This window comes from Equus asinus, chromosome 5 (assembly GCF_041296235.1).
Source record: "Equus asinus isolate D_3611 breed Donkey chromosome 5, EquAss-T2T_v2, whole genome shotgun sequence".
Taxonomy (NCBI): domain Eukaryota; kingdom Metazoa; phylum Chordata; class Mammalia; order Perissodactyla; family Equidae; genus Equus; species Equus asinus.
In genome coordinates this window covers 106,471,559-106,481,954 of record NC_091794.1, presented here as the reverse complement: position 1 = coordinate 106,481,954, position 10,396 = coordinate 106,471,559, and positions in this window count along the sequence as shown.

Genomic DNA, 10,396 nt, shown 5'->3' with positions numbered 1-10,396 from the left:
ACTGCTGTGCCACCAGGCCGGCCCCCATAGTTTTTTTTTTTAATTAATGACTTCCCCCTCTTTTTTTCTTTAGGAAGATTAGCCTTGAGCTAACATCTGCTGTCAATCCACCTCTTTTTGCTGAGGAAGAATGGCCCTGAGCAAACATCTTTGCCCATCTTCTTCTATTTTATATGTGGGCCACCTGCCACAGCATGGCTTGATAGGCGGTGTATAGGTCTGCACCGGAATCCAAACTGGTGAACCCCACGCCACCTAAGAGGAGCACGGTGAACTTAACTGCTATGCCACTGGCCTGGCCCCACTTTTTTTTTCTTAAGGAGATGCAGACTTATCACTTCGAAAAATGCTTCTCTTAGTGTTGAGAATGACAGCGCAGATTGTGGTGCCGGCAGCCCCTAGAACAATGCATGCTGACAGAGGGTCAGGTAATAGACTGAGCCCTGAACCCTTGCTATTTGTGAATCTGGTGGAGTAGACATTGCAGTTGCCTCCCTAACATCCATTTTATCCTTTTCCCATGTGTCCCAGCCACAGTCTAATCAGAATGCGATTGGCCACACTCCTAGTTCTGCGGGTGGGCCGTCATTGGTTTGCTCATGCTTGGCATTTCCCACATCCATAGTGATTGGTTTAGGGCCAGGTAATGAGAGCACAGCTGGCCCAATCACAGAGACACATTTTTATTTATTGATGGTAGGAGAAAGTTTCCTTCTGTCTCTATTCCCCACTCCCCGTCTTTTTTTCAAGTCAAGTGGGCCAATAAAGTCCTTTAGTATCCAAAACAGCGGAGTTGGATTTTGTTATTTACATTGTAAGGAGTCTTTATGGACATGCTTTATGATTACACTGTAAGTATTTTTATCCAAATTTTATAGAATAAAAAACTGAAGATTGGGGAAGCTAAACAATTTGCTTAAAATCTATATGATTCTAGAGTCCATGTTATTTACCGTGTGCTATCCTAGCTGTCCCATCCTGTGTAAGTGTTCTTATTTTCCTGGATTGACGCTGGATACCATCACCAGACTGAACAAACAAAATATATATTCCAAATATTAAATACACAACTTGAGCTTTCCATTCAAACACATGAATATAAATACACTAAGAAAAATACTGGAAATTGCAAGGGGAAAAAAGAAGTAATTCCATTATAATAAAGAATCTATTTTATTTTCAAGTCAAAGAAAACAGATACATATGCTTAGGGGTGCCAGGATATAAAAATAAAAATATCGGGGCCGGCCCGGTGCCGAAGCGGTTAAGTTCACACGTTCTGCTTCAGTGGCCCAGGGTTCGCAGGTTCAGATCCCGGGTGTGGACATGGCACTGCTTGGCAAAAGCCATGCTGTGGTGGGCATCCCACATATAAAGTAGAGGAAGATGGGCATGGATGTTAGCTCAGGGCCAGTCTTCCTCAGCAAACAGAGGAGGATTGGTGGCAGATGTTAGCTCAGGGCTAATCGTCCTCAAAAAAAAAATTTTTTTTAAAAAGCAAACAAAAAATTCATAACTGCATTGTTTATATATATTTGTGTGTGCGAGTGAGAAAGACTGGCCCTGAGCTAACATCTTTTGCCAGTCTTCTTCTTTTGGCTTGAGGAAGATGGTCCCTGAACTAACACCCATGCCAGTCTTCCTCTGCTTTGTATATGGGATGCCACCACAGCATGGCTTAATAAGTGGTGCATAGGTCCACGCCCAGGATCCAAACCGGCCAACCCTGGGCCGCCGAAGAGAGTGTGTGAACCGGGCCAGCCCCCAACAGCATTGTTTATAATTGCCAAACTCTGGAAGGCTATGTTCATGAAGGGTAAAATTGCTCTTTTCCTTCCTGGCTGCCTAAGGATTGACTGCCATCATGAATGACACAGTCACTATCTGAACCAGGAAGTTCGTGACCAATCGACTACTTCAGTGGAAACAAATGGTTATCAATGTCCTTCACCCTGGGAAGGCAACAATACCTAACACAGAAATTCCGGGAAAATGAGCCAAAATGTACAACACCACACCACATGTCATCTTTGTATTTGGATTCAGAGACCATTTTGGTGTATGGCAAGACAACTGGCTTCAGCAGGATTTATGATTTCTTGGAATATGCAAAGAAAAATGAACCGAACCTTGACTTGCAAGACATGGCCTGTATGAGAACAAAAAGACCTCAAGAAAACAGTAATAAACTATGCAAGCACCAAATGAATACAATAATATGGATGACTCTTATAATGTTGAACAACAAAAAAGAGTCAGATGTTAAAAAAGAATACTGTAGTATAATTTCATGTATATACAATTCAAAAGTAGACAAAACATAAACTATATTGTTTTGGGATACACATATAAATGGTAAAATTATGAAGAAAAGCAAAGAAATGATCATCCTGAAAGTGAGGATGGTGACCCCCTCTAGACATAAGGGATGGGGTTGTGATGAGGACCGTTTCAGAGCAGAGAGGGGGGAGACCAAGGTCCTGCAATGTCAGATTTCCTGACCAAGATGGTAAATACAAAGGTTTTACTTTATAACCACTTTTATGCACATTTCTCTATGTGTATTATATTTCATAATGAAACTTTTTCTCCAACTAATTTTATTGGGATTATAATGGTTTGTAACATTGTGTAATTTCAGGTATACATTGTTGTTTATCAATTCCCGAATACACTTCATCGTGCTCACCCCCAGTAGACTAATTTTTATCCTGAAACAATCTTTTAAGAGAAAAAAGGGTATCCCTAGAGAAACAGATAAGAGTTAAAAATCTTTCTTTGTTTGTTCTATTTCACAGTTGGTGCAATTTTTTGGAAACAAAGGTACAATCTCTATGATTAAATCCAGTTGCAGAGAAAAGGACTAGAATATCTTTTAGAAATCCATTTCTCAGAATTGTGCAAGCTTGAGCTGCACTCTGGAGCTTCATTCAAAATAGATGTCACCTAGTGATATAATAAAACAGGTACTATATATACCAACGAAAATAAGTGTTCAAATAAAATAGGTTTATTTATAAATATTTTCATATCTCTTAATACATAGATATAACATTGATGAAAACTTGTGATTTTTATGTGGTTGCATAAAAATGGAAATGTCTTGTGTTTTACAACTTACATGGTTGACATACCTGCTTAACAGTTCTATTACCTCTCCAATTGTTCTTAGACGCACACTGGAAGTCGGAGGAGGTGGGAGTATGCTCTCTTTATCCTTCCCTCACATCAGACTTAAAACCCTATAAAACAAAACAAGTTATGTGTGTGTGTGTATTTATTTATTTGTTTTTCCTGCTGAGGAAGATTTGCCCTGAGCTACCATCTGTTCCTGATCTTCCTCTTTTTGTATGTGAACCACCACCACAGCATGGCCACCGACGAGTGGTGTAGGTTTGCACCTCAGAACCAAACCCAGGTTGCTAACTGGAGCATGACAAACTTAAGCACTAGGTCACTGGGACTGGCCCAAGTTACATATTTTGGATGGTTTTCTAAATTCAGTGTACAACTTCTTCCTGCCTCTCTTGACTTGCCATCAGTCAAGTCACATGAAGCTACTGAAAATATTAAGAGAGAAGGAGGGGAAAGGGGCAAAATTAATATTTTTAGTTTGTGATACATGTACCTCGCCTTTCTCCTCAAACTCCTTAAATCTGATACGATTTTTTTATAGACAACAATACTGCATAATAAATTTCAAAGTTGCTAAGAGACTAGATCTGAATTATTCCCTCCACAAAGAAAAGAAATGATAATTATATGATGTGATAGAGGTGCTAGCCAATGCTGCGGTGGTAATCACATTGCGATATATAAATCAACCACATCAACACACTGCACACCTTAAACTTACACAACGTTATACGTCAATTATATCTCAATTCAAAAAGTTTCCTTGACAAATATAAATTGTTTCTGAATATGAACTTATGCACTTATTTTAAGAGAGCAATTTATAACAATACTTAATGGACATCAGTTTATGATGATACTGTTGTACACACAAATATAATTAAAATGTACAAGTGATAAATTAACCAAATTAGTCAAAGTTTAAAAAAATAAAAAATACATGTATTCATGTTTAAATTGAAGAGTAAACTACACGTCGGTTATCCTTCAGTTGAATTCCATCTTCCTCTATAACTTGAGCAGTAAAAACATTTCTTTGTTTTCTATCACATTGCCTATTGATTTTTATCTGATACGAGTGATTTACTCCCATGAGAGGTGGTTACCTTCCACCATGGCCTTTCTCACGCTGGCTGACACATTTATCAATTCTTTTCTAAGAGCTCAGAGAGAGAAAGACACGTGACTCATGATGAAAATATAGCACAGAGGTAGGGCTTCCTCTAGGTAGCACTTTTCTTTCACTTAATGAGGAAATTTAGATATTGAGCTGATGAGTAGTTTACCTGATTAAAAACATATGAAATTTTACTTTTATTAAAATGCAATTATTCATTAGGTTTTAAAAATTAAACTCTTCTAATATTAAATTTTAAGAATAATATTAGGGCCTGGCCCTGTGGCTGAGTGGTTAAGTTTGCATGCTCCACTTCAGTGGCCCAGGGTTTTGCCGGTTCGGGTCCAGGACATGGACATGGCAACGCTCATCAAGCCATACTGAGGTGGTGTCCCACACAGCACAATCAGAGGCACTCACAACTAGAACACAACTATGTACTGGGGGGCTTTGGGGAGAAGAAGAAGAAAAAAAAATGAAGAAGAAGATTGGCAACAGATGTTAGCTTAGATGCCAATCTTTAAAAAGAAAAAAGAAAGAAAAATATTAATGAAAAATTTTTATCAAAAAGAGTCAGTCAGGGCCAGCCTGGTGGCACAGTGGTTAAGTTCACATGTTCCGCTTCAGCAGCCCAGGGTTCGCCGGTTTGGATCCTGGCTGTGGACATGGCACCGCTTGGCAAGCCATGCTGTGGCAGGTGTCCCACATATAAAGTTGAGGAAGATGGGCACAGATGTTAGCTCAGGGCCAGCCTTCCTCAGCAAAAAGAGGAGGACTGGCAGCAGATGTTAGCTCAGGGCTAATCTTCTTCTTAAAAAAAAAGTCAGTCATTTGGCTGTAAAATGAAAGTGGGATCAAAATGTTCCTTATTTTAGGAAACTGTAGCTATGCATCAGAACAGGTTAGCAAGTACTCAAGCATAACATTAAATGTAAAGGGAAGGGAAACACCAAAAACAAAGATAGTCTTGTCATTTTAACCACAAACTCACAACACAAGATGGCAGAAGATGTGAGAAAAACAACTTAGGAGAGGAAGAGGAAAGGAATTGAATTGGTTTAGTCTAAGGAAATAAGAGGCCATCAAAAAGGGACTATCTTATCTACAAGATTTTGAATACAAACCTCATGGTAATCACCAAACAAAAAAGCAGAACAGAGACACAAATAATAAATATGGCGAAAACAAAGAAACACAACATAAAAAATTACATAACTCAACTGGTAGACCAAAATACACACGATGAGAAACAAAGGAAACGCAGGAGAACTGGATAATGAGTGACAAAATTGCAGCATTAAGCCCTCACATATTGATAATCACCCTAAATGTCAGTAGATTGAATTCTCCAATAAAAAAAAAACAGAGTGGCGAGATGGATTAAAGAACAGGACGGAACAATATGCTGCCTCCAGGAAACACATCTCAGCTCCAACAACAAACACAGGTTCAGAGCGAAGGGATGGAAGCCGATCCTCCAAGCTAATGGCAAACAAAAGAAAGCAGGTGTCGCAATACTTATATCAGACAAAGTAGACTTCAAGATAAGACAGGTTGGGCCAGCCCCGTGGCCCAGTGGTTAAGTTCACGCGCTCTGCTACGGCGGCCCAGGGTTTCCCTGGTTTGGATCCTGGGCGTGGACATGGCACTGCTCATTAGGCCATGTTGAGGCGGCGTCCCACATACCACAACTAGAAGGACCCACAACTAAAATATACAACTATGTACTGGGGGAATTTGGGGAGAAAAAGCAGGAAAAAAAAAAAGATAAGACACGTAAAGAGAGACGAAGAGGGGCAGTATATAATGATCAAAGGGACACTCCACCAAAAAGACGTAACACTTATAAATATCTATGCACCCAACACAGGCGCACCAAAGAACATAAAGCAACTATTAACAAACCTAAAAGGAGATATAAATAACAACACAATAATAGTATGGGACCTCAACTCTCCACTCACATCAATGGATAGATCATCCAGACAGAAAGTCAACAAGGAAACAGTGGAATTAAATGAAAAGCTAAACCAGTTGGACTTAATAGACATATATAGAACACTCCATCCCAAAACAGCAGAATACACATTCTTCTCAAGTGAACATGGAACATTCTCAAGGATAGACCATATGTTGGGAAACAAGGCAAGCCTCAACGAAGTTAAGAAGACTGAAATAATAACAAGCATCTTTTCCAATCACAATGCTATGAAGCTAGAAATTAATTCCAAGAAAAAAGCTGAGAAAGGGACAAAGATGTGGAGACTAAACAACATGCTATTGAATAAGCTATTGAACGTGGATCATTGAAGAAATTAAAAGAGAAATCAAAAAATATCTGGAGACAAATGAAAATGAAAACATACTATACCAACTCCTATGGGATGCAGCAAAAGCCATATTAAGAGGGAAATTCATCACAACACAGGCTCACCTTAACAAACAAGAAAAAAACAAATAAGCAATCTCAAACTACACCTAACTGAATTAGAAAAGAACAACAAACAAAGCCCAGAGTCAGCAGAAGGAGAGAAATAATAAAAATCAGAGGAGAAATAAATGCTATTGAAACAAAAAGGGCAGTAGAAAGGATCAATGAAACAAAGAGCTGGTTCTTTGAGAAGATAAATAAAATTGACAAACTGTTAGCCAGATTTACAAAGAAAAAAAAGAAAGCTCAGATAAATAAAATCAGAAATGAAAGAGCAGAAATAACAACAGATACCACAGAAATACAACAGATTAGAAGAGAATACTACGAAAAACTATATGCTGACAAAATGGACAATCTAGAGGAAATGGATAAATTCTTAGACTCTTATCACCTCCCAAAGCTGAATCAAGAAGAAATAGAGGATCTGAATGGACCAATCACAAGGAAAGAGATTGAAACAGCAATCAAAAGCATCCCAAAGAAAAAAAGCCCAGGACCAGACAGCTTTCCTGGGGAATTCTGCCACACTTTCAGAGAGGATTTAATACCTATCCTTCTCAAGCTATTCCAAAAAATTAGGGAAGGGGGAATGCTTCCTAATACATTCTACGAGGCCAACATCACTCTGATACCAAAGCCTGACAAGGACAACACAAAAAAGGAAAACTACATGCCAATATTGCTGATGAACACAGATGCAAAGATCCTCAACAAAATATTGGCAACTTGAATACAACAATACATCAAAAACATCATACATCATAATCAAGTGGGATTTATACCAGGGACACAGGGATGGTTCAACATCCGCAAATCAATCAACATGATACATCACATCACCAAAATGAGGAATAAAAACCACATGATCATCTCAATAGATGCAGAGAAAGCATTTGACAAGATCCAACAGCAACTTACGATAAAAATTCTTTTTCTTTTCTTTTCTTCTTCTTCTCTTTTTTTTTTTTTGCTGAGGAAGACTCACCACAATCACCACTCTTATTCAACATAGTACTGGAGGTTTTGGCCAGAGCAATTAGGCAAGAGAAAGGAATAAAAGCAATCCAAATAGGGGTTAAAGAAGTGAAACTCTCACTGTTTGCAGATGACAAGATCTTTTTTTCTTTTTTTTTTTGAGGAAGATTAGCTCTGGGCTAACATCTGCCGCCAATCCTCCTCTTTTTGCTGAGGAAGACTGGCCCTGAGCTAACATCCATGCCCATCTTCTCCTACTTTATACGTGGGATGTCTGCCTCAGCGTGGCTTGCCAAGCAGTGCCATGTCCGCACCCAGGATCCGGGTCGGTGAACCCTGGGGTTGCCGAAGTGGAATGTGCAAACTTAACCACTGTACCACCAGGCTGGCCCCTTGAAAAGTGTTTAATCTCCATAATATGTAAGGAACTCACACAACTGAACAATAAAAAAACAAACAGCCTGATCAAAAAATGGGCAGAGGATATGAACAGACATTTTTCCAAAGAAGATATACAGATGACCCATAAACACATGAAAGGATGTTCAGCATCACTAATCATCAGGGAAATGCAAATCAAAACTCCACTAAGCTACTACAGTAAGAAACACCCATTAAAACGGCTATAATCACTAAGACCAAAAATAACAAATGTTGGAGAGGGTGTGGAGAAAAGGGAACCCTCACACACTGCTGGTAGGAATGCAAACTGGTGCAGCCACTATGGAAAACAGTATGATGATTCCTCAAAAATTTAAAAACTGAAATATCATATGACCTAGCTATCGCACTACTGGGTATCTACCCAAACAACTTGAAATTAACAATCCAAAGTAACACATGTACCCCTATGTTCACAGCAGCACTATTCACAATAGCCACGACAAGGAAACAATCCAGGTGCCCATTGACTGACGATTGGATAAAGAAGATGTGGTATATAGATACAATGGAATACTACTCAGTCATTAAAAAAAACCCAAATCATCCCATTTGCAACAACATGGATGGACCTGGAGGGTATTATGCTAAGCGAAATAAGCCAGACTGAGAAACACAAAACACCATATGATTTCACTCATATGTGGAATATGAACAAACACATGGACAAAGAACACAGTTCAGTGGTTACCAGGGGAAGGGGGTGGGGGATGGGCACAGGGGGTGAAGGGGAGCACTTACGTGGTGACAGTCAAGTACAATGTACAACTGAAATTTCACAATGACATAAACTAATATGAATTCAATTAAAAAAAAAAGTGCCAAAGGTGTTAACTCATGGGTGATCAGGCATCAGACACTGGTGGTAGAGAATAAATTGGTCCAATCTTAATGCAGGAATATTTGTCAATATGTCAATATGTATAACACACTTTGGCTTTTTTTGTTGTTGTTGTTGTTTTTAAAGATTTTATTTTTTTCCTTTTTCTCCCCAAAGCCCCCAGTACATAGTTGTATATTCTTCGTTGTGGGTCCTTCTAGTTGTGGCATGTGGGATGCTGCCTTAGCGTCATTTGATGAGCAGTGCCATGTCCACGCCTAGGATTCGAACCGACGAAACATTGGGCCGCCTGCAGCGGAGCGCTCGAACTTAATCACTCGGCCACGGGGCCAGCCCCTGTATAACACGCTTTGACCCAGCACTTTCACTTTTGGGAATTAAAAAAAAAGTTCCTGATTTTCAGGGGATGATAAAAATGAATTATCATGTTTTACAACGTGGGAAATCACTGACATGAGCTGAGATCATTGTAAGGAAGGCCGTTGGGTAGACTGCTTCAGAATACCTGCCTGCATCAGTGAGTCAGAGCTGTGTCCTCCAAACCAGAGTAATAGTCTTTTCCTTTGGACTACTCTAGTACTTTCCTTGCATGTCTTTCATGGCACTTAACACTTTTGACCATGTACTATAATTCTGTATGTATTTTGTCTCTCTCCTTGACTGTAAGTATCTGATGGGTAGGGTAATACCTAGCATGGCTTGATTCACCAGTTCATCTTTGTATCTTGCACAATGTTTTGCCCATTATAGGCTTTCAATAAGTGGTTACTGATGCAAGAATCAGTGAGAGACTGAGTAGGCAGCACTGGTTTTCTTTCCTGGCTTTGGCAACGACATCTGATGAGTGTATCAAACAACCCCAGACATTAGGCATAACTGTGTAATCCTATGGAAACAGAATCTGACTCAAAGCAAAAAGAATTCTGAATCTTAAACCCAAGTAAGAGTCAGAATAGACAAATGTCAAATAGATAAGTTTTAGAGAGATTAAGTCAATCACGGGCATTACCTGTGATTATAGCCAGAAATGACACACAGTACCAACAAGGCCTCATAAAGCAGTAGGCATTCCTTGGAAGGCACACTAAATCATTTTATGGGAGAAGCTTAAAAATCTGGAAAGCTGGGGCCAGCCCCATGGCTGAGTGCTTAAATTTCTGTGGGCTCAGCTTTGGTGGGCTGGGCTCCCAGTTTCGGATCCCGGGCAGACCTACTCCACTCATCAGCCATGCAGTAGAGGCATCCCACATATAAAAAATAGAGGAAGACTGGCACAGATGTTAGCTCAGGGGTAGTCTTCCTCAAGCCAAAAAAAAAAAAAGAGGAAGATTGACAGCAGATGTTAGCTCAAGGCGAATCTTCCTCACCAAAAAAAAAAAAAAAAAAAAAAAATCTAGAAAACTGCTAACATTAAATCAATAGCAATAGCAAATAAGATCAAGTCCATAGAGGC